This window comes from Seriola dumerili, unplaced genomic scaffold (assembly GCF_002260705.1).
Source record: "Seriola dumerili isolate Sdu_G_001 unplaced genomic scaffold, Sdu_1.0 BDQW01000052.1, whole genome shotgun sequence".
Taxonomy (NCBI): domain Eukaryota; kingdom Metazoa; phylum Chordata; class Actinopteri; order Carangiformes; family Carangidae; genus Seriola; species Seriola dumerili.
Genome location: NW_019174307.1, coordinates 7,484,856 through 7,508,646, shown reverse-complemented (window position 1 = coordinate 7,508,646; position 23,791 = coordinate 7,484,856). Strand labels below are relative to the sequence as shown.

At 41.6% G+C, this 23,791-nt stretch overlaps 1 protein-coding gene across 2 annotated transcripts in view; it reads left to right on the top strand.

Moving 5' to 3' along the window:
- Positions 1-23,791, top strand: part of epha3 (EPH receptor A3) — a 98,049-nt gene that overhangs the window by 27,677 nt on the left and 46,581 nt on the right. The window lies entirely within an intron of this gene.

The following is a 23,791-nucleotide window of genomic DNA, read 5'->3' as shown; positions in this document are numbered from 1 at the left end:
CACTGATGTAATGACATGTTAGAACTGCTGCACTCAACTGTCCAACAGCTTTGTCTCCACAGAAAACTAACAATCACACTTTTTTTTTGGGGGGGGGGGGGGGGGGGTTGTCACTGATCAATGTACTGTTGGTGATTCTAAGGCACCACAGCTTGACCAGCTAGCAGCCTGCTAATGCAGAGTGAAAATTAAGTTAGCAATAATGGTTAAATTGTATACAACTGACTACCCATCTGCAATTTACCTTCATACCCATCTATCAGTTTCTTATTTTTGTGGCACAGCCACTCTAAACTGTGGATATACAGTAAATATATGTAGAGTAACTGTGGAGAGAAATATGTATATGTTGATAATATATAATAATATATATTGGTCACAGTGAGCTTCAGGAGGCTTGAACAACAAATGAATAAGTAAATAAAAAAGCTAATCCGTACCCACACCTGCTGTGTATTTTTGAATGTGTTTATTTCCTCGTACCTGTGTCTACCTGTGTGTTGTTGACCTTGCTATGGTAACCTTGGTGTTTTTATTGTTTGTGTCTTCCATCTTAATCAGGTCTGCAGGAAGTGAGGCATCACAGCTCCTCTGGGATCTGTGTGTCTGTCTGTGTGTGTGTTTGTGTGAGAGAGAGAGAGAAAAGGAGAGAGAGAGGGGGAATGAGTGCACGGCATAAGTGTGAGAGACACGTCAGTCAATATAAACAGGTCATTAGTAAACCAAAAGTGAGCAGAGGTGGGGAGAGGAAGACAAAGTGCTTACCACAGCAGGAACCGCTTCTAACTGACACACACACACACACACACATACTCGGAAAGTGAATTCAAAATATGCTTTAACTTGCTCCATGCATTTATGTTTTTCAAACCACCGCTTCATTGATTTTTTTTTTTCTTTTTAATATCACGCATTCAAACATCCCTCTGTTTATATTTATAGATGAAGACATCAATTTCCAGAGTTTTCAAAAATGTATATAGGCTACATTTCCCCATGGCACAGCCTAGAAATGGACTGGCTGCCTGTCAAAAGTGTTTCTCTGCTTTTGGCTCAGAGCATGCTGGAACGGATCAAAGGAACCTGGTCAGAGGCGAGTTTTAAAAAGTCTTGCATTTCCAGGTTTAGAATGAAAGGGTTTGAAAAGGCGTTGTTCGAGTTTTCAGGTTCACATTCTATTGAACTCTCTTTATGCTCACTATGACTGAGCTTTCTCAATCTATTTATGCTTTATACAGTAAAGTAGCTGGCCTTGAGTCAGGTTTGTTTAAGCTGGGAATACCTTTGTACCTTGCTGTAGTTAAGGATGTCACAAAGGTAGACGTCTTCAAGTCTGTGGCCATGGTTCTCTCAAAGCTGGACTGCTCCACTCTGGTAAAGCACCTGCTATAGCCGAAGATTACTTATGTCCGAATTTTCTTCCAACAAGGGTTGGTTAAAGGGATAACCTGAGGCTATATTGGGCAGCCATGGTAAAGAGAGAGTTGAGCCGCAAAGCCGCAAAAGCTCTTTGAGTTACAAGTCAATTTTTGTTGTGACCCTCAAATACGACCTCAGCCTCTAGAATAAGCTTGAGTGGGTGCTTGGAAAAATGACTCTGTGGAGACAAGCAGCTGGAGTGACCTTTCTTTTAATGGATGTCGGCCTCACTCTCAGTGACAGAGGTCAGTGTAGAGAATTCTAGAGTAAGACTGAGAAGAGGTGGTTTAGGAGGTGGTAAACCTGGTAAAGATCTCTCATGGGCACAGGGCAGAATTAACTGGGTGGCAGTCCAGGGCAGATGAGAACAAAAACATGAATTTTCCCTGAATGATGCAGAACTTTTATCCTCTTTGGCTGCAAAGGAATTGATCAATCCAGTGTAAGTGGACTCGGCTCAACCGGACGTGAACACGCTGAAAAAAAAAGAGAGAGACTCCACAAGTTATTTCTCAGCTTGTGCTCAACTGTTGAAGAGTCACTGATGTTCCAGACAGTCCTGTCTTTTTCAAATGATCCATAGTCAAGGCTCCATGCATCCCTGACTCCCCCTACTTCCACATTTGATAGAGATAGAGGAAAAGGTCCCTGCACTCACTTATTGCACACTCTATCCATCCCTATCCACGCACAAGCAGCAAGACGAGTGGTGACATTTTACCTCCAGCCATGGCGGTTGACTTAGAAATGGTGTCAGATGGAAAATGACATACTCCCTCGGTGTGTGTGTGTGTGTGTGTGTGTGTGTGTGTGTGTGTGTGTGTGTGTGTGTGTGTGTGTGTGTGTGTGTGTGTGTGTGTGTGTGTGTGCATCAGTGAGAGGGGAGGGATGCGGGTCATTTGCGTGAATGTGCACTAGTGTCGTGTATGCATATGAGTGTGTGTCAGTTTGGGTGTGCTGATTAAAGACGGTCAGGCCTCAGTGACCAGGCCTTTAGCCGTCCCTGCACACTGAATGCCAAACACAACAGAGCATGCCCAGAGCAACCAAGCATGGAGACTACGACGCTAAACCGCACTGGACAACCTTAAAGGCCTGCAGCTGTGTATACATGTGTGTGTGTTTGTGTGTGTGTCTTTATGTTCTTTATTGACCATGCCAAGCAATCTAAATAAAAAACATTCTTACTGAATACCTTTGTTTTTATCTCCCACTGCCAATTTCCAGCATCTAAACTCAACACCATACTGACTCCAGGAGTGAAATTGATTGTATTGCTTAAAATGCTTTCACCATTAAGTACCAGTCAGTTTTATTTAAATCAATTGCTCATCCACACTATCTACAACAGCAATAAAGCAATGAATCATATTTAGATGATTAGATATCATGTGGCGGGATATTCAGAAACAATGTAGAGAATGTGTAGCAATGCAAAAAAATATTTTCAGTGTGGCAGGAATCTCTATGCTGACTGCACGGCAGCTCGCTCTGAGCGACAGCCCAAACCACAGCGCACTCCGTCTTTACTTTTACAGGTGATTTTAGCAGCAGCTTGGAAATGGCTTGGAAATGACTGCTGGTAGCATGTTGTCTTAATGGGCTGCGTTTCAGTCACTATTTCATACTTCCGTTGAGTTGTCTGACAACATAAACAGAAAAAGATGTAAATGAGAACAGCTTTATTGGCAATTCAGTTGGATTAAAATAGTGTACATGTGAGCACAGAGAGGAAGCGAGAGGCAAACAGACAAAGGGCTGAAATATTTGAGAGAAAAATATCAAATAATTCAACAATTCTTTATTAATTTACAATCAGTTCATCTATAATCATATTTCTAAATAAATATATACACAAACTGTATTTATGGTTGCATTGTCTGTCTTTCTCTCACATACGAATTCTTGTGAGTTTGTTTCTTGTAAATCTTTTATTATACTTTACCATGAGTTATATGAACACCTCCCTTGTTCACTACATGTTTAATTAACATGCACGTTACATGGAGAATGTATTGTTCATATTGTAAAAGAGAGACGTTTCCCTTTTTATTGTGCCTGTCTTTTAAATCTGTTGCTACTTGCCTGTAAATGGTTTGTTTTGTTTGGAGTCTGTTCGGTCTCAGTAGTGAAATTAAAGTTAATGGGTATGAAATAATGTACCATTGTTTGTAGTGTTAAGCTGTGATAATAGTCAGTGATATTAGTACTTACAGCTGATTAAGTTGTGACAGTTGCAGCACAGTATTTTTACTCAGCCCCCCTTCATCTCTCTCCCGTAGCACTGTCGTTACTAATACCACTGCTGCGTGTCAACAAGTTGTTCTGCCAAAATGTTTAATGCTACTCTTCTCAAACCAGAAGCCTCTCTCTCCTCTTGTAGAGGCTGGAATAAAGTGTCACTTATTCTAGGACAAAGGATCCAACCTTTAAAGGTTGAGGGATACTGCGGAGATGAGCACTGACCTTTCTTACAAATTACACACACTCACTCACAAATCCCGTCTCTCTCACTCTCTCTCTCTCTCTCTCTCAAACACACACACTCACACACAAATATGCATGGAACGTTGGACGCAGTGTGAAGATGAGCAGAGAAAAATGGCAGACAGCAGTGTCCAACAAGATTACTGTACTCATCATCCACAGATTTCCCACCTCCGCCGATTCATTTCCCTTCATCTCTGCCTGTTCAAATAGATGGCACCGAGCATTTGTCAAGGTGAAGGTAGCACAGCCCACGCCCCGCGATACAACCGACCAATTTTTCCATTTCTTACGCTCTGCTAGTCTTTTGCTATTAAATGTTCAATTTCAGCACCTGGAGGCGATGCCAAAGTGCAAAGCCTCAAGGAATGTTAGAGAAATCTAACTGATTAATGCAAGACCTCCTCACTGACTCCTGCATGATTCCCTGCCTTCCTGGCCGGCTTTGTATATTGCTGTTGCTGAAAACAGCTATATCGATGTGTGGGGGCAGATGCTGACCTTCCACTGCAACCTGAATATCAATTTCTGACCTACACATCTGATTGATATATGTTTTTTTTTTTTTTAATTTAGTCACAACAAAATACATACACAGGAAAGCAGCTGCGTTTAATCTGATTTACTTGAAGTGTGGGATATTGCTACCTCAACTCCACAAACTTGCCAATCTAAGCGAGGAACTGTTAAATGCTGCTATAAACATTTATTGAATAATTATTAGTAAATGGATATCAGCATTCAGCACAGGTGTCAGGTGTTGTTGTGTGAAATACAGCAAGATTCTTGACAAAGTGACAGTTAATAGTTACTTTAAAAGGGTCAGATCACGTTTAATTATTGATTCAATTGTAGAAAATGAAGAATCTCTATGATAAAATTACACAAATTGAGGCTTTGGTGGAATCCCAACTTCTCGATCAAGAGGCCTCATGTTTTGTGACTGACTCGTGTGTGTGGGTTGGAGATGACAGCTCAGTGCCAGGGGTAATTGAGGTGTGTGGTATTGATGAGACCCCAACTCTAATGAGCTTTAGCCAATTAATCCATTGATTTATATGTAAATGGCTGCTGAAAGGTTACTGGCTGTGACTGACATCTGCATGTATTTGCCATGCTAATGTCGTGCTGAGTGACACATACACCCTCAACACGCCTGCAGATATTTAAAGGCTGAGAGACAGAAAGTGTAGGAGAGAGAGACATGAGGACGTGGTGGCTGATAGATTGCACTGCATCCCATTATCAGCAAAATAAGGTGTTAATTACAGTGTCATACATTAAGCAATAATGAAGCTAACATCTTTAGTCTAGTCTGTCAATATCCCCCCACGTCTCTGCACATCAGTGTGTATGGAAGTAAAGCATTTTTTATCCCTGTCAGTTATTTTGTTTATGCATTTGTCTGCCAGCATTATATCTCAGACACAAAAGATGTTAATGAAAACTTTAGGACACAGGCCTGCAGTTGAGAAACAATTACATATTTGGGATCAAATTTGTCAATGATATTACAAAAATATGTTTTCACATATGGAAGCGACTGTATAACGATTCTGAAACCAACAGAGTTAGTGACTTGATTTCAAATCTTAAGTAATTAGCCTATTTGAAGGGCCGTTTACATTATTTCAGCAATCAATAGGAATTGTGTCTTTGGGTCCAACAGGGAGTTGAAGAGTTGTTCAGCACAGCGCTCCATAAGTGCCTTCTAGTTTTACAGTAATGACTCTTTCACTCCATGTGAATTTTAAGTTCTCCTTCTGATGTGAGGATGCTGCAGTGAAGAATAATGGCTCATTCTGGTTTGTAGAAAATGGGCCCTGTAAAGTCTTTTCACTTAAAACAATGCAGTAATGCAGAGTTGTGCTATCAGCCAGCTAACTGACTGGGACTCGGTGTTAATTACCAGTGCGCTCAGCTTAACTGAGATACTCAGTAAATTGTCCCCAGGTGCGGAAAGAATAGGCTCTATCTTCATTTCTCATAGCTGCAGTTGAGCTAATTATGATGGTGTGTGTGGGTGTGTGGGTGTGTGTGTAAGTGAATTGTGCTTGAAAAGGTTTTTGTGTGTGTGTGTGTGTGTGTGTGTGTGTGTGTGTATGTGAGTGTGAGAGTTTATTAGCCACTTCGGTGTATGAGCTGTGCTGGTGCTTAACATAAGTTCATTGGTTCAGCTTCCATATGGTATGTTTGTGTGTACGTCTGCGTAAATGCCCATGCGTATCTATTTAGAGCACGTGCACATGTTGATGTGGTGCTTCAAAGATCTTTGATCGCCTCTTTACATTGTTTTTCTATGTGTGTACATGTGTCTGTGTACGTTTGTGCATTCAAGGAAGGCGAGGCTGGAATTGGCGCATGGTAAAACACGCAACTTCCAAAGCCAACAGTTCTGTTAAGTGAGATGTGCTGAGTTATAATGATGCCATCTATCACTCCCTTCATCTTTCCATTCCTTTATCCCCTAACTCCTCCATCACCGTCTCAGTGGCCTCATTAATTTAGCCTGCACTATTTATGGGCCTATAAAAACAATAAGGAAAGAGAAGAAGGGTTTTACTGGCACGACAGACGCTTCCAGTGCATGGGAAAGATGGGGAAGCCTGTTGAGTTCGATGGAGCATACCACATCACTTTCACTTAATTGCACTAGATTCTTAACATCTGGTTAACATTGGACAATGTTTTCACAAATGAAGTATGTTTTTTTGAAATATTACAACTAGTCTGTTTGATATTTTGGAAGTAAAACACTGAGTCTATCTATACAGACTCTCTGTTAGGAATGGGAGAGACCAGATTGTGTCTGGGTACCCAGACGCAATGCAATAATTAGAGATTAGAATTTACTGATATACAAGTCTTATCTTGTGGTTAGTGTGTTCATTTGAAAAAGGTACTTCAGTTAAGGCACAGTGTAAAACTAAAACTAAAAAAATATGGTGTCTCCCTACCTTCAAAGCAGCCTGGCAGTCCATGTTCAATCCTTTAAAATGTTATGACCAAATTTAGGGTGAACAGTCAAGGGTTAAAGGATAGCTTTGGGATTTTTGAGCCTTGGCTATAAAACTATTTTCCAGTGTTTTTGGGGTTTAAATGGTTGATGGGGACAAAAATCCTTGGAATTGGTGCAGTATTGAACAAGAACAATACCCAGCAACCGCCAAACAGCTGCAGCAGAGTAAACAACGAGACAGCTGTCCGCATCAAAGTACATCAACCGAAGTGCTTGTTTTTGCCACCAACAGTCTGGGATGGTTGCTATAAGTGTCTGACAACATTATGGATATGATTCCCATAGAAATAGACCTTGTTGTTAATGAGCTGTTTAACTAGAGACAGCCGTTATATCCCTACCAGACTCCATTGACAAAAACAGTGATTTTACCTCGCAGAACACAGGAATTTCTGGTCTCGATCGGTTAGTTTGTTTGTGTTATTGTGACCTGATCGACATGTAGCTCTCCAGGACACCGCTGATTGACATCCTGTTGCCTAGCAGCAACAACGAGATGCCTTTCACTAGAAAAAAAGCAGCGTGATCGGAATCAGTGCTCCAGGAAGAAAATAAAGACATTTTAAGGCATCCACTGTGACTGTGGCCTTTATGTAGAATCGGTGAGAAGCAGATGAAGCAGAATTTATTCTACTAAAATCAAAATTTTTTTGTGGGGTTTCATTGTCAGTTAGCTATATTCAATCAAATGGATTAGCAAGGCCACTCAGGACGTTTCTGTGTGTGACTATGCAGGTATCGGTGTCTTTGGATTATCCCACAAAGAAAAGTTTGAGGTTCAAGGATTTTCGACCCTCCAGACTATTGTCAGCCGATGAACTATAGTAACCTGTGGCTGCTGTCAATGAAGAGTATGTAACACACACTATAGGTTAGTCTATATGGGGTTGTAACATGCTCCTGTTGGCTCCTTTGAGGCTTAAATCATGGGGCCACATGAGGCTGCATGAAGCTCAGGGCCCCCTTCAATGGGAGGCCACTCACACATATGTACTGTTGTCAAATGGGATGGAAGGCTGGCTACTCTGTGTGGGGAAATGGAGATAAATTAGTTGTTTTGTACAGGTGTTTAGTAAAAGCGTCAAAGGTTTTTAGCTACTATAGTGTGTGTTAGTGTTTCAAAATGCTGCATTTCATTTCTTTGTGATTTTAAAGGGAAGCCTGGGAGCGTCATTTTGACAAAGAAACATTTTATACAATAGAAGAAGTCAGGCATCTGAAATGTTTGCACGTCGATGCTTGGTGGGAGTCTGTAAGGATCGTGAACTCTGCGCAGCATTCGTCTTTTTGCATAATGCAATGGTCTGCAATTTCATGCAATGAGAACTCTTGTCCAGGTTTCTTTTTAATGATGGACTGCTCTGGGTGGCTGTTATTGGTGAGAGAGGGGGTTATCACCCTGCTGCAGAGTGAAATACCATGTGTGCGCCCAGCGGGAGAACATTCCTGCTGGCCCCATGATTTCCTTAGGTCATTCATGCAGTCCTCATCCCCACTGTAATGGCATTGTCCTGGGACTCAGCTGCCCCACCAGGCCCCCCACGTTTCAGCCTTTGGCCTCCCTGACAGCACTGCCCCTTAGCTGCCTGTCAACCACGCCGCGCCTGGGGTGGTTGATTGGACAGTGGGAGGTTTTTAAGAGGATGAGGCCGCGGCTGGGGCTCACTCTGTTTTGAGGTTACATGAAAATGATGGTGTGAATGATAAAAATGTTCATCTATGCCTTAGAACTATTGCCGTCAAAAGTGGCTGATGAAAGCTGGATTTCTTATTCAAAGCTGTTTTTACATTTTGGGTTCCCTTTCATGTATAGGGAGTGTGCTGTATAATCCATTCAAGTTGTGTGCTTTATTTTCAATAGATGCAGGAGATGAAAAATGAATGTAGACGTAGCCGAATTGAAATTTTTAACTTTGTGTGTTCAACAGGAGCTTCGCTTTTGAATAGCAGCATGTTTTTCCACTCCTGGAGAGCCGAGAGCACGTTTTAGCATTCACAGCGCCTGCTACTGAGGGCTGCAGTATATTTCTGTCTCTGCTTTCCGTGCAGTTCCTATACTAAAGTGGCAGTCGCAGCACAAACCAATACCTCTTTCTAGCATTTGCTGAGCTAAATGAGGACATCGCCTGTTGTCACTTTATTTCGTTATGTGGTAAACACACGCGGATGAGGATGTGTGAGCCAAGCAGAAAAACACAGTGGCGTGTTGCTTGTAAGAGGCGACCGTGCTGCATTGACCAAGTGGATGTATGGAATGAAAGCAGAGGAGGGAGGGACGGCATCTGCCACTACTTATGAATGCAACAAAGAGTATGCGACAGACATCTTTTCTCCGAGCTTCTCCCTCTCGCTGAATTCTCTGTGTGAGTAAAATGGGCTGTTCATCATTATTCAAGGACGGAGCTGATTAAAGGTGATTAAGCCCTGCCCATCCATCACTCTCGCCTTTCAACCTGTCACTGGCCCCAGCATTAAGGGGGACACCAGTGTATGTATGTGTGTATGTGTCTCTGTGTGTGTGTGTGTGTGTGTGTGAGGGAGAGAAAGACTGTCCAGCCAGCTTTGTGTTTTTCCAAATAGTCGCCATTACACTAATTGCGAATAATTTCTCAAATAGAAAGAAACAATATACTTGGCTTCTTAATAATGCCGCTTAATACTAGAATAATACACAAAAGCATTAAAATTGTGGCTTGAGCTTAAATGGGCCGTGGCGGGGCCATTCATTACAGGATTCTTTAGTAACCCTATGATGAATGTCCACTTTCTCCCTTGACGAATGACAGCAGCGAGAGCCTTTCTTTCCTCTTGCCATTTCTCATAACATTAACCAACAGTAATGCTAACCGATGATGCTAAAAAAGAACGGAGAGTTCTCTTGAGCGAGAGTTAATTGATTGGTTTTGCTGGTGTCCTGTTCTTGTGGGCAGCTAGATACTCAGCCTTTCATCAAATTGTGGACTGTGGGAAAAGAAGCGTTGACTAATATGTTTTTTTTAAAGCTTCTACTGCCTGATAGCTTATTATTTTTAGTAAAAAGCAAGATAGAAATCCAGTATTTCCACTGAATCTGGCTTTTACCCGGCGCGATTAAAGCTTCTGAAACAGCATTTAGACCATCATGGGCCACTATAACTCTAGCATTTTAAGATGGGGGTGAGGCGGGTTTCATTGCAGGTTTTACAGAGTGTTGAGTTCAGTTTCACTAGCTGTGGTTGGGGAGGGAGATGTGGATGACACACACTGGTCAGTATCTGATTTCTAATAAAAGACCTATATCCACTTGACAATGTGCGTCAGCTTTGGATTCTGCTGGCCAAAGAAGTTCTTTTTGATTGATGGTCAGATATTTTTGCTTGTGTGTGTGTGTGTGTGTGTGTGTGTCGTGTGTGTGCGTGCGTGCGTGCGTGCGTGCGTGCGTGTGTGTGTGTGTACCGATGTTGACATGGCATAGAGGCACTCTGAAGGCTTTGTTTTTAACTCAGCTTGTTATGCTGCCTCAGTCCTCAGGAAGTAGCTCCATCAGTATGACTCTATGATAACAAATAAAGAATGATGATAATAGACGAGGCAGTGTGTGAGGTGAATAGTTGTCAATATGTGCACTTGAGTATATCCGTTTTGGCACAGTTGTGTGTGTGTGTGTGTGTGTGTGTGTGTGTGTGTGTGTGTGTGTGTGTGTGTGTGAGAACATGTCAGCCTGAGAGCAGAGTGTACTGTGTTTGTGCAGAACAGCAGCTCCAGTGAAACCTGTAAGAGGTGTTTTGGGGAGACGACAACCAGAATCTGGTTATTTAACTTTTACTTCCCACTGCGATGAGCTGGGGCTGCGCAGACTCCCACTAACGTCAGCTCAGCAGGGTGCCACGCTGGAATTACACTTCTGCTGAACCTGCACTTTTTCAAGTGTCTCAACCCCACCACTACCAAACACCCCGAGGGCACAAAGTCACAGAAATGAGAGTTTAGAAAGTCGTGACTGAGTCATACCTGAACAAAGGTAACACATGAAGGTGATAGCTTTCACATTTGTTGTGTTTTGTATGGATTTGTAGGTATCTCAGATGTTAAAGGAAATGATCTTTCTCTTCTCTTTATTATTTTCTCTCTTTATCTCTTGCATCTACAATGCTGAGTTGATGCACAGTTCCCACGGTGCTTGTTTGCAGATATATAGCAGCTATATTTACATTGCAGCTTTTCCTTCATCTATATGAATTGCTCAGTGTGTCTCACATCATAAGTAGTCTTCATATATTTAACAATGTTTCTTGTAGTCATTTTTCTTATTTCTAATTGGTCTCTAGTGTGTTGCCTCACAGAGCTCTAATGGATCTCCACAGCATCCTTTGTTGTGTGTATGTGTGTGTTATGTGTGAGTGTGTGTGTGTGTGTTCTAAGATTAGTACAGGAAGTTTGTGTTGAATGGACCCATGTGAATATAATCATAGCTTGTGTCATCAGTGATGACTCATCATTGTACACACACTATACACTCAACATGTTGTTTACACAATTAACATCTCTATCTGTACATAGTATTTTTCATGTGTGTGCAATGCACAAGTAACATACAACAACACACACCCAAACTTGTGAAACACAAGTGACTTTTTTATCATAAAAATATGCATGTCAACAAAAATACTCTTTACCAGTAAATAATTAGTAGTTTGCACCCTTCTATGTGTGTGTGTGATTGTATGTGCGTGTGTCTATCACATAAACTGCAGCAGCTGAGGATGATGGGAGTAGGGAGTGAAGGAGCCAGAGGAGAGCTGGGGAGGAGGGGGGGTAAGGCGAGAGTCTTGATGTGCACTTGGATCGTGCCAGGATGTCTGGCCCTGTCTGTAGCTCACCTGCGCTGGTCTGTCACACACACACACACACACACACTGGAAGGGATACACATGCTGTAACACACACAAACACACGCTTTCAAGGGCACAGCATGTATACCACGTACATTCTCTCACATGCATAACACCTAAATCACAAGATGCTGATTTATAGAGAGGTTTTTTTTTCTCTCTCTCTCTCTCTCTGACCCAGTAACCGCTACCCCTGGGTCTCTCTTGCTCCCTCTTTCTCTGTCTCAGCAGTAACACATGGCGGGACACCCCGTGGTGAGGTGTGTCAGTTGAGGAGTGATTTAGTGCTGCTCTGCCCCAACCACTGCTGAGACACCTGCCCCAGGAATCCTACTGCACACACACACAGACATATTTCTATGGATACACACAGATGCATGCACATGACGGACACAGATACACAGTAGTTTAGCTCTACCAGAACCTCCTAATGTACAAATAGTTCCTGTTGCCTGAGGAGACCCCATTTTGCTATTTCCGCAAAGCATTGCATACCAGCTCTCAGTGGATTGTGAAATAAGAAGTTCAGTTATGAATTCCTGAATTTTCTCTAACCACTTAATCTTTTCCAGAGGGATCTGTGACTGGACACTGTCCCAGCATGCACTGGGTTCAAGGGAGGGGAAACACTCTTAATAGCTCACCACCACCAACACCCATACACAAATGACCACATTTTTACAAGAATCAAACCAAAAATAGAAGAGCTGATCTTATCAGCCAGTATAGACACAATCAGCATCACACTCTGGCCAAAGCAAAGGCCAGAACCTCAGGGAAGGGATAGCAAATTACAGCAAACAAATGTCCGGTGCACTCTGCGTGTTTATTATTGTAACCATGACAATGAATGTCTGGTACGCCTGCAGCCGTAGGGGCGCTATTTCTGGAGACGCTCCTGTGGGTCGTATCAGAGGGTAGGGATGAACGAGCTATGTGGTCGTTCAGGTTGGACGACTTCCACAGGGAGGCAACTGATATTTTTTCCATGTGTGGACAGTACAGAGGAGGAATAAAGTTCAGATATGCAGCCAAATACCATCTCTTCTATGGTAACACATTTTCCATCCAGCAGATGTGTCTTTCCATGACAACTATAGAAAACAGTTAATGGCTGCTGTTCCAAAGAACAAAACAAAGTTCATTTGGATGAAAATGGTTTTTTTTGGTAGCTTGTTTTTTTTTTAATGAATGAAATTTTTCTGAAACAGAAAACAGAGATGTATACATATACACATGTACAGTGGAGTCCAAAAGTCTGAGACCACTTTCATTCACTTGGATGGGAAAGCGGTCAGACCTTTGGACCCCACTATACATATAAAACCCCGCTGTACAAGATTGAGTTTGGACATACCTAGGATAAGGCACCCGTCTGTGACTTTCTGTGTCTGGTTTTTGTTTCAAATTCTTCTCTTTCTTTTTTTATTTATTTGCTCTCACAAAAGAATGTCGCAGGTTAAGAATGTCACCGGGGAACATAACGGAGCATCAAATGAGATGGGACTCATTTGAATGCACAACACTGCAAATAGAAGGGGCTGTAACACTGGCATGGAGCTGTGAATGTGATTATTATTTTGTTATACGAAACCTTGATCAAATTGCCTCTCATTTTATCCCCTGCGGCATGCAGGAGAATCTTATTAGCCGCCTTGGGCGTGGACTACACAGAGGAATTCTTAGACCTTAACAAGTACATTGTGACCTTCCCACCTCAGTCAGAGATTCATGCAGTGATGCTCACTTTCAAGGTGAGAACTAATGAGATACAAGTGAAATATTTGGTTATTTCGGATTTAATGAGGTAATGTGTGTTGCAAAATGGTATAATAGGATTCTTAAATGAAGTGGTCTTCGATGCATTTTCTGAGGAACATTGCACCTCTAGCTATGGAACCTGTTTTATGTGCTTTATATTTTATCATTGCACCTTTGACCTTCTGATTACTGCTGCCAACAGCACTGTTTCCATTGAATTTCAAACACATGAATCCATTATTTTAATGTAAGAAAAGGCAAATACACCTTTAGAGAGCATAAAGTGAAAAAGTCTTTAAAAACAGTCTTGGCTTCATATAGTGGAAAGTAAAAGTGGATAAAACTGTTCTGGATCATATCCATAACATACTGTATGTAATGTCAGGCTGCAGAACATCAGTGATACTGTTATTTGGGACCAAATGAAACCACGCAATAGACATATATGTATGATTCAAATTTCATCTTGCGATAATCCCCTGATGATGATGCTGAAGAAGGAGTAGCAATAAACAGCCAGGAGTTATAAGTTCTGCTTTCTTTCAGTAGCCAGTTCATCCCAGCTCCATTCCCCAGTCTGGGTTGTGCAGATCCCAGTGAGAGTAACACTGTGGGCAATATGAAAACCGGAATGTCATGCTGTCTGAAGTGAGAGGAGCCCGGGGGCTCTTTAGCATATGGCAGCAGCCACGTTCTGAGGCTTGTGTGCAGGTGTCTGTCAGCATATGCATATCCGTGTGTGTTTGTGTGCGTGTGCGTGTATGTGTGTGTGTCCTTCAGCCGTCCTCAGGTGCTCCACCAGTGAAAGTGGTCTTCCCTAGTGGGCTTTACTACAAATCTCCACCCAGAGCTCAGCAGGCTGAGTAGCTTCTCCCTGACTGGGGCTCAATGTCAGCAACCATATGGACGCCTATTCATTTGAATTACAATAAACACTCAGGGACCTCAAACTGGAGTTCGAACAAAGAAGCCACATTTATAAGAGATAAAATCATTCCATTTATTCACAACAGATGGAAAATAAAGATTTGCTGTTTACTAAGTGAAACGTAGCTTATGTTTACATGTAATGTAATTAAAACCAAATTGAAAACATGTAGAAATATATTGATATAATAGTGGAAAACCTTCTGAAATAGAATTGACATGATCAGTAAAACTTAATAAAACAAAAAATTATGATGAATTGAAATTAATTTGGATCTCATCAGAAATGTTGCTTTATACCCAATTTCTGTTCAAAGTCTCTGATAGACTAGCATTGTAGCATTTATCAGTTTTTATAATATATTCTGTACGTATTAACACATATTTAATAGTATCAGTAATATTAGAGGGTTAGAATAGTGCAGTGGTTTGTGTATGTATACTGTCTTGTGTCAGTGGGATTATAAAAATACCTCACATAAATTTCTTTGTGTAAGTCTTACCAATTGAGAACGTTGAGTGAAGTGGGTCACCATCATTGTGTGTGTGTGTGTGTGTGTGTGTGTGTGTGGGCGTATGTGTGCGTGCGTGTGCGTGAGCGTGTGCGTGTGTGTGTGTGTGTGTTCGTGTCCAGTAGCATTGTAGATGACCTATTTTCTCTTAAAGTAGAGAGTGTGTCCTGTCTGGCACTGGTCAATAAAACTACTCTGGTGTTGCTTGTCTCAGACACACACACACACACACACACACACACACCCACACACACACACACACACACACACACACACATATGGAATTGGAATAACTACCTATAGCTCTTGTACTTTTTTGCTGTACCCTCCCTTTTTTTCTTTCACCTCTCCCCCTTTTCTTCCCTCAGTCTTTCCTCACCTTCTCTCTTTTACCCTGTACCTTTTCATCCATCAATTATATAGCTATCCATCTGTCCATTCCTCAGTCACATCCTGCTGCCATTGTTTGCAACACTTGGGAATGTCAGTAACATCCATTTTTCCTAGCAACAACACCTTAATACTCTAAACCTACCCATCAAAAAATATGTTGTCCCATCAATAACCATTTCCCACAGGTGTGTAATTAATCAATATTCTCACACAGTGAGCCACTGCAAATGATGTCTTTGAAATATTTCTGCTGCAACACTGAATCCTTGGCTTAGCTGAGGTTTAGTTGTGTTGGAAAAAAGTAGAGCATACAACCGTACATCGATTTTCCTGTAACAAGATGAGGTCATGGGACAAGTAACAGAAAGTACATACAGAATAACAGATTATTTATATATAAAGACATTACTTTCCTTTTAGTAATAAAACCCGTCTGAATCCGCTACTTGCCACCTGTAATTTGGTCAAAGGATGGGAATCTGTGTGAGTTCCACTTCCCTAAATTTTCCCATATCAGGAAGGACATGGCAACGTGGTTGCCGCTGACTACTATTGTCACACACGGGATTATGGTACAATGGTGTGGCCAGCTAAATCACCAAGATGACGACAGCCAGTGTGTCTGTGTGAATGTGTGTTTGGTGTACATGGCTGGTTATCAGTGGTATTCAAAGCAGCACAATAGTCCTGTAAAGGATGAGTAGAGGCAAATTGGTTTAAACCCCAGTTAGGATGTTGTGCAGTGTGTTTCCAGGGAATGTAACAGTGGTATGTGTGTGTGTGTGTGTGTGTGTGTGTGTGTGTGTGTGTGTGTGTGTGTGTGTGGGCAAGTGAGAGGGCACTGGGAGGTCAGCGTCATCTTCAAACACAACACAATGCCAGGCATACACACACAGATACACACACATACGAGTGTGTTGGGGTTGTGAAAATGTAAACAGTAGTGGTGGTACTGTGTGTGATGGGTCAAGGCAAATAGATTTATTGTTGGTGTGTGTGTCTGTTTGTGTGTGCATGGTTATTGTTGGTGTGTGGGAATGTGCTCATATGACTGAGGACTGTGTGTGCATGTTTGTGAGAGAGACAGACACAAACACACACACACAGAGAGAAACAGACAACTCATTATTTTCCTATAAATGTTCTCATGCTTTTGACTGTGATTCCCTGCTCTCTCTCTCTCTCTCTCTCTCTCTCTCTCTGTCTTTCTGTCCGTCTTTCTCTGTTCTCTCCCCCCTTTCCTCTCAACTTATCCCACTCTCTCTTTCTCCTTTCATTCATCTCTCTCTCTCTCTCTAATACACACACATAATAACATAATAAGGACGAATGAATTTTTTACAGGTGTTTATGTGTGCGCTGAAGTATGTGTGTGTGTGTGTGTGTGAGTGTGTGTCCAGAGAATGTGTTGGCATGTTGCTCGTCCTGGATTTTCGTACTGACCTGGCTAATCTCTGGAGTGTGGAGGGTGTAGGAAACCGTTATCCTTGATAGATACAGCAGGGAGTTGATCCATGCCTCTGCGTGTGTGGGGCTTGTACAGTACTTGCCCTGTTTTGCCCCACTTTATTGTCCTTCACATAACAGCAGCTTCGCTTTGCACACACACACACACACACACACACACACACACACACACACACACACACACACACACACACACACACTATTGCAACAGAGCTACTATTGCTCTCCCATGCTCCATTTATTTAGAATTAAGAAAGGGCACCACATGTGGTGTACTTCCATACTGTCATAATTAAGTTTTATAATGTTGTGGCTGATTGGTTTTTAATAGAGACGTGTGTGTGCTTTTTAAAGTGACTTTCACTGAGTTTGTTATTCATGATAACAATGTGAAAAAGCATCATTTCAAATCATTCTCTACACTAGTATTGGTGAACAATTTAAAAATATCTCAAGGCTGAGTCATGTCTGTGCCCCTCAGTGTTTGTATTAGATATAAAGGGTCTCAGGCTCTTCCACCACACTACAGAAGCTCAGAAAACAAATGTTTTTTAATAAGCATCTGACGTGTTGATGGTGGTAACTTCCCCTTGAACTGAGGAGGGCTTCTGTGAACATGAAAGAGAGAGGGATTTTAAAAAAACAAGGGAAGAGTTAAATCTCTTGTTGTTTCAATCATCAAGGTTAGACTGATGTATGAAGGCCAATATTTGCTGCTATTAAAATCTAATTTAGTGCAGTCAGCATACTTTGGCTATGCTGCTGCTGTAATTACATAACATTATCACTAATTGACTGGACATAATTTTGAACAGAAATTAAGGTGAAGTAGGTTGTTTTTGGGAAACACAGCAGGAAAGATGTATCATTTCACAGTTTACAAACCCAGTGTCAAGTTGCTTACGGTGTAATAAGTTGAAACACACACACACACACACACACACACACACACACACACACACACACAGTATTTGGTTTGATAGTATGATATAGTGCTTGTGTACATGTGTTTCCTTTCTGCCACAACAGTATTGTACACCTTCCTCACCTAGCGCCACTTCCTCCTCCTCCTTCTCTTTCACTTGACCCCGTCCTCCTCCTCTACCTCCCCTCATCTTCCTCAGCTTCCTCTTGTCCTCCTCTTATCCTCCTCATCAGGCTGCTTTATTATGCAAATCAGTGTTGGATCAAATCACTTAATTAAGCTTTACTGTGCCAGTTTGTACATGCACTCTCTCACACTCACACACACACACACACACACACGCACGGGTGCAGCAACTTTCTTTCACACAGACAGAAACTGCTGGTGGTTGTGGGGTTTAATGATTAGTATTCCTGACTCACACACACACACACACACACACACACACATGCACGCACACACACAGTGCATCTAGGCAGCAGAAGAGTCTCTTTAAGTGTGTATAGATAAACAGACTTGAATAGCGGGGTCTCTCCAGGCCATTAGCCTGCAGTTAGCATCACAAACTCCAATCTGGCCTCCACTGCTCAACTTATAAAGCCAAGTGCTTCATTTCCATGGCTGCTGAAATGCAGCTTATAAAGTCATGGGGGTGATTAAACAACATTGGGGTCAGAAATTGATCAAGTGGCCCATTTTTAGGTGTTCAGTGAAAGCTTGATGAGCACAGTTGCTTGTTTTCCACCAAGTTGGTATTTTGGTTCGTTTTTGTTTTTTGATTTTGTTTTTTTGATAAATATAAACTAAGACAAAGTTCAAATAAAACAGCAGGCTTGAAACGAAACATCTGGAATCACAGTAGTGGCACATTGTTTCACTTTTAGCCATGTCATTATAGAGATTTTTATTTCTTAGATGATCATGAAAAAAGAAACTATTGCATTTTCACAGAAGCAAGCAAGAAATTTAATAGGCAATTCCATTTTCAAATGTGTCAGTGATGAGCTCATTCTGTGAAACGGTGCCTTTTCTCTCCTTTGTCATTTACCCTTGATCTGCAGACTGCGCCCATTCCACCAAATTCCAGCCAGAAGTGATGAATTTAAGTCGTCAATGGGAACTGCACAGACATACAGAACATATCTCTGAGAAATCAACACAGAAACCACTAAATACTGCCAAATTTGCCGCTATATCCCACCTGATCCTTCTAACTTACACAGTGCCAGCGCAGGACCGAAACAACCACGATATATAACCATCAGCAATTACGACCTTAAGAGCTAAGGGCCTATTACAGGCCTTTGTTATATTCTGATTGGCTTTGGCAGCTCTCATCACACTGGCCTAAACTGAATTACTTTAAAGGTTTAGTTTGGACAGTTAATGTGTCATCCAGTTGATGGATACTGGCTCTTTAAGCTCTGGAGGCTTATTGATGTACAGAATGACTTCTCTGCTCAGACAGGCAGACAAAAGCACATCGGTTCGCCATGCTGACACATGTATAAACTCCAGTATGTTGCCAATGTGATTATCATGGCAAAATGACACAATAATTGGACATAAGAAAGATGGAATGTGAAGCAATTTGCCCCTAGACGCAACCTATCAATTCTGATGATTACTTTCATTTGTATTTCTGACAAAAATGAGTTCGTTTTATCAGGTTAAGACATATTAGCTTCAACAAAGTGATTGTAATTCTGCGTAATGGATGTCTGTGTCACTTTGTGTGTAAGAGTAATATAGTCATGAATTCTGTTTCTCAGCGTGTCTCTATCCAGGACATGTGGGCCTGTAGTTGTGGTTGTTAATTCTTACAGGTTTTTGGATGGTAATACAGATGACAATGTGTGTGCACTGTCGCTGCTGGGATCCAGTATTTTTGTGCCAAAATTGAGTGTAAATGTCAGTTTGAAAGATGTCAACACAAACTAAGATCATTATAATTAAATTGTTGAAAATGTAGGTATGCTTTGATTTTTTTTTTATGTATTTTCTTTAGTCAACAATGTGTCAATGTGTGCAATATATTTATACAATGATGTGGTTATTAGGCTGTGAAAATCTCTCACCAAAGTATACCATGGTTTCGTGAAAGACTTTGACCTTTTTCAAATGTTTGTAACTTGTTACTGGTCGGCCCAAAGGGAGATTTCATGGCAGGGGGCAAGATGTTTACTGTTGCCATGTTTCCAGTAACATTACAAGTGGCTCCGGATAAGACCGCCAGCCAAATGCCTAAGCTGTCAAAGTAAATAACTTTTCCATTTCAAAGAGAGCTATTCCAATTAAAGAAAGAAGGATGGAGCAACAGAAAGAGAAGGGGAAAGCCACAGAAAAGAACTGGAGGAGGGAGGGCAGGATGAAGCGGAGGTGGAGACGGAGGGAGATGGAGGGGGAGGAGAGAGGGAGTGAAAGTCATTGCGATCTTGTCGGATTTAGAAAGAAAAGAGGCGGAGGTGGTATGGAAACAGGAAATCAATTGTTGGGTCGTTCTGCTTTGGCTGTGTTTGTAGCAAGACTGAGCCTTGGAAGTGTGTGTGTGTGTGTGTGTGTGTGTGTGTGTGTGTGTGTGTGTGTGTGTGTTTATGTGACTGAGAGAGAGTAAAACACCAAGAAAGGAGATTCGGATTAGGCTGACGCAAAGACGGGTCAAGGGCAGAGGTACTTTCCCGCTTCCCCTATGTGACACCAATCAATTTGCAAGTTACGAGTGAGGTCAGGGGTCAAGAGGACGCGGGTCATGTGAGAAGTAATGTTGCCGAGTTTAATCTTGGGTCACATTTTTCTGATGATGAGTAGAATATCCTAATAAAAGCTTATCTGTGCCTCTAATGAGATTTTAATCATGTAATAGATTGGCGATTCTAAAGTTGCTGTCATTTCCTCGCACAGTGACCATGGATGTGTTGCTAGACTTTAAGAATTGAAAGCATTGAGCTACCAATCACAATCCATTTTAAAAATAAAAGTGAAATATCTTTGCTTTAAAATCGCCCACTTGCACAATAAATTCTCCTTGTTGTCTTAAGATTCTTTGAAACTAGCTTCTTTTTTAAAGATGCACGGTAACGAAATCTGGTCTCACGAAGGTCAGGTCAAGTTTTCCACTAACATGTGGTAAAAAAAAAAAAAAAAGAGGGACTGCCTGTGACCACTACCATTCAGCCGTCACCTTAATTATTGATGAGGGTGTCCTGTGACCTAGACTATTGATTGAGCAAATTGCAGCCCCAGTTATTTTACAACCACCGTATCATGTGGCGAGTCGCAGTCGTATGTGCGCACATGTGTCTTTGTGTGCGTGTGTGTGTACATGTTGGTGTGTAATGCTCTTTAAAAGTGAATGACCAGATTGTGTTTCAGCCGTCGCTGTGGAGAAAGTTGCAAGAACATGGTGTTATAGCCCGGTGAGTGTGAGAGTGTTTGCAAGAATTTCAAGTTGAATGTATGTTTGTGTGTGTGTGTGTGTGTGTGTGTGTGTGTGTGTGCGACAACGATACAGTCCTTACATGGTGTTCCTGCTGCTGTTATTGGTTTATAAAATAAATAAAAGATAATTCATGAAGGATAACCTCTATATATTTTTTTCTCTTCCACAAATATTAGATTTTCTCTCTATTTGTCAAGGCAGTGATGCTCTTGTGAACGTGTGTCTCTCTCTCTTTGTGTATTTTTCACACACAAACACCTTTTAATTAATCACACATACTCTGTCATCCGAAGAAGTGCTGTGTTTCCTCTCATGGGGAACACACACACACACACACACACACACACACACACACAAGGTATCATGCTATCCACTCATGCCCCTGCACACACACTGCTGGTGAATGTCAGTGTAACACATCCCCCGGTTCTCCTCTAGATGAGGAGTTAACCTCCTGCGAGCCGAATCTGATTTTACCATCAGCCCCTGTCAGAGCTGCTTTCTATCCTGGCAGACACACGGGGAAGAAACTGGACCTTTATTATCCATTTCCAGCTGTTATAAAAATATTTTTAGGGTTGTGGTCATGAAAATACAACATATCACTAACTGTCATATGAAAAGCTCATACCGTAAGTGCAGCTTTGGTTATTAATTTTTACATTGAAAGTTTATGAGATCCACTCTGTGCCTAATAAGTTTCACGGCTGTGTTATGCACTGAAAAGTCCCCGTATATTTATAACTTCCAAGGGGAAATGTGGCTGTTTTTCTTACGTTCGTGGAGTGTTGATTTGCCAGAGTCATTCATCCGAGCGTAGTGAGATGTTTCGTTCATCCAACCGGCAGTTGAAGGGGGTTTTCCTCATATTAACAAATTGATCGTGCTAACAAATGTTTCTAATGCAGCTAAACCCTGATACAGCTCATTCCTCTGAGCCTTAGAGCTCAGAAACTATTAAAAACACATCAGTTGGCCATACTGTTGCACGACATGTTCCTTCATTACAATGAACACGTGCAGTGTAATTTAATTTTAGCCGATCACACACACACTCTTAGTATCATAAATACACACTTCTGCACTAACTGTGAGGTAATCTGCATCTGAAAATAGTCTCCAATAAATTTCTTCCTATGCAAGTAATGTTTGCTAAAGACTAACAAATGAAAATATATATTTGTGACTCATTTACAGTATTTTGGGGCTGAGAGGTGCAGGCATATTTGGGAAGTCCAGACTTATAAATGTTACAACTGTTCCTTTTTAGAGAAATTCATTGTTTTAAGGGAACAAGTTTAAAAAAAAAAAAAAAAACAGAATATGAAACCAAAAATAATTCTTAACTTCTCCCGTGAATACATATCTCCGTAATTGATTAGTTTCTAATCTACAATGAGAACGATGCCAGGAGTCAATGCATATGGTAGCTAAATGGAAACATTTGGACTCGAGCCCAGTGGCTCAATGAACCCAGTGAATACAGCGACAGCATCTTTGTTTGGCGTTATGCAGGGGCGACCTTTTGTGCGCTCTGTCAAAGGTTCCGCCTCCGTTATGAGATTAAATCACTTAAACGTTCATCTGTTTGTCCGCACTTCTGTTTCTTATGTACCCGGTGCATTTCTGCCGACCTTAGCAGTTATCTTGCAGCCTCTGTTACCTGATTGGCTGGGGGAGCTGGCTGTCAGGTTTAATTTCCTGGTGCGTCCTCCAATCAGGGTGGTCTGTTTTGTGTGTGTCAGCAAGTGTTGTGGTTGTCATTCCATCAGCGGGATCATATTGGGCTGTTTAAACCCGCTTCACATTCTGTTACTCTCACACACGCACGCACACATGCACACACACACATACATACACACTGTAGAGGGGAGGTAGTGGAGTATTTAGTGTAGCGTGGGGACCTTGGTGTGCCAGTGTCAGTGATGGATATGGCAGTAGTATCAGCAGTGTTGGCTTTTGCAGGAGCGTGTTGTCCACCACTGGGATCTGTCAGACCTGTTCTGCTGAGCCCACACATTCTGCTGGCTTGCTGCTGTTGCTGCTAGCCATTTTTTAAATCTGGTGTGTGGTGTGTGGTGTGTGTGTGTGTGAGAGAGAGAGAGAGAGAGAGAGAGAGAGAGAGAGAGAAAAGCCTGTTTGAGTATGCGTGCAACAGTGTCAGATTCGTGTAAAGTTCTGTGTTTGCATTTTAATAAAAAATAAGGTCTGGTCCAATCAGTGTAATCCACATCCTATTTGCAGTACTAAATATGATTCAGTTTTAGTTAATTGGTTAATTACTTGTATATTGTATAATTAATCAACACTAGCCTGGTTGTGTCTGTGGGAAGCATTTAATTTGAAGTGAACGAAATGCAATATTTTGCCCACACAGTTTACCCATGTGGCTTTAAATGCTGCTTCAGGCGCTAAAACAGTCATGGTTTAAAGATACTGAATTTCTGCCATATTAGTAAAATACTGTCTGAATGCAGCTTTAATCCGGTGGCCTGTGTTATTTGAATTTGCTGTCACTGTTAAATACATCTAGTGTTTAGCTGATGTTAACTGTCTATGGCCAGTAAAAAT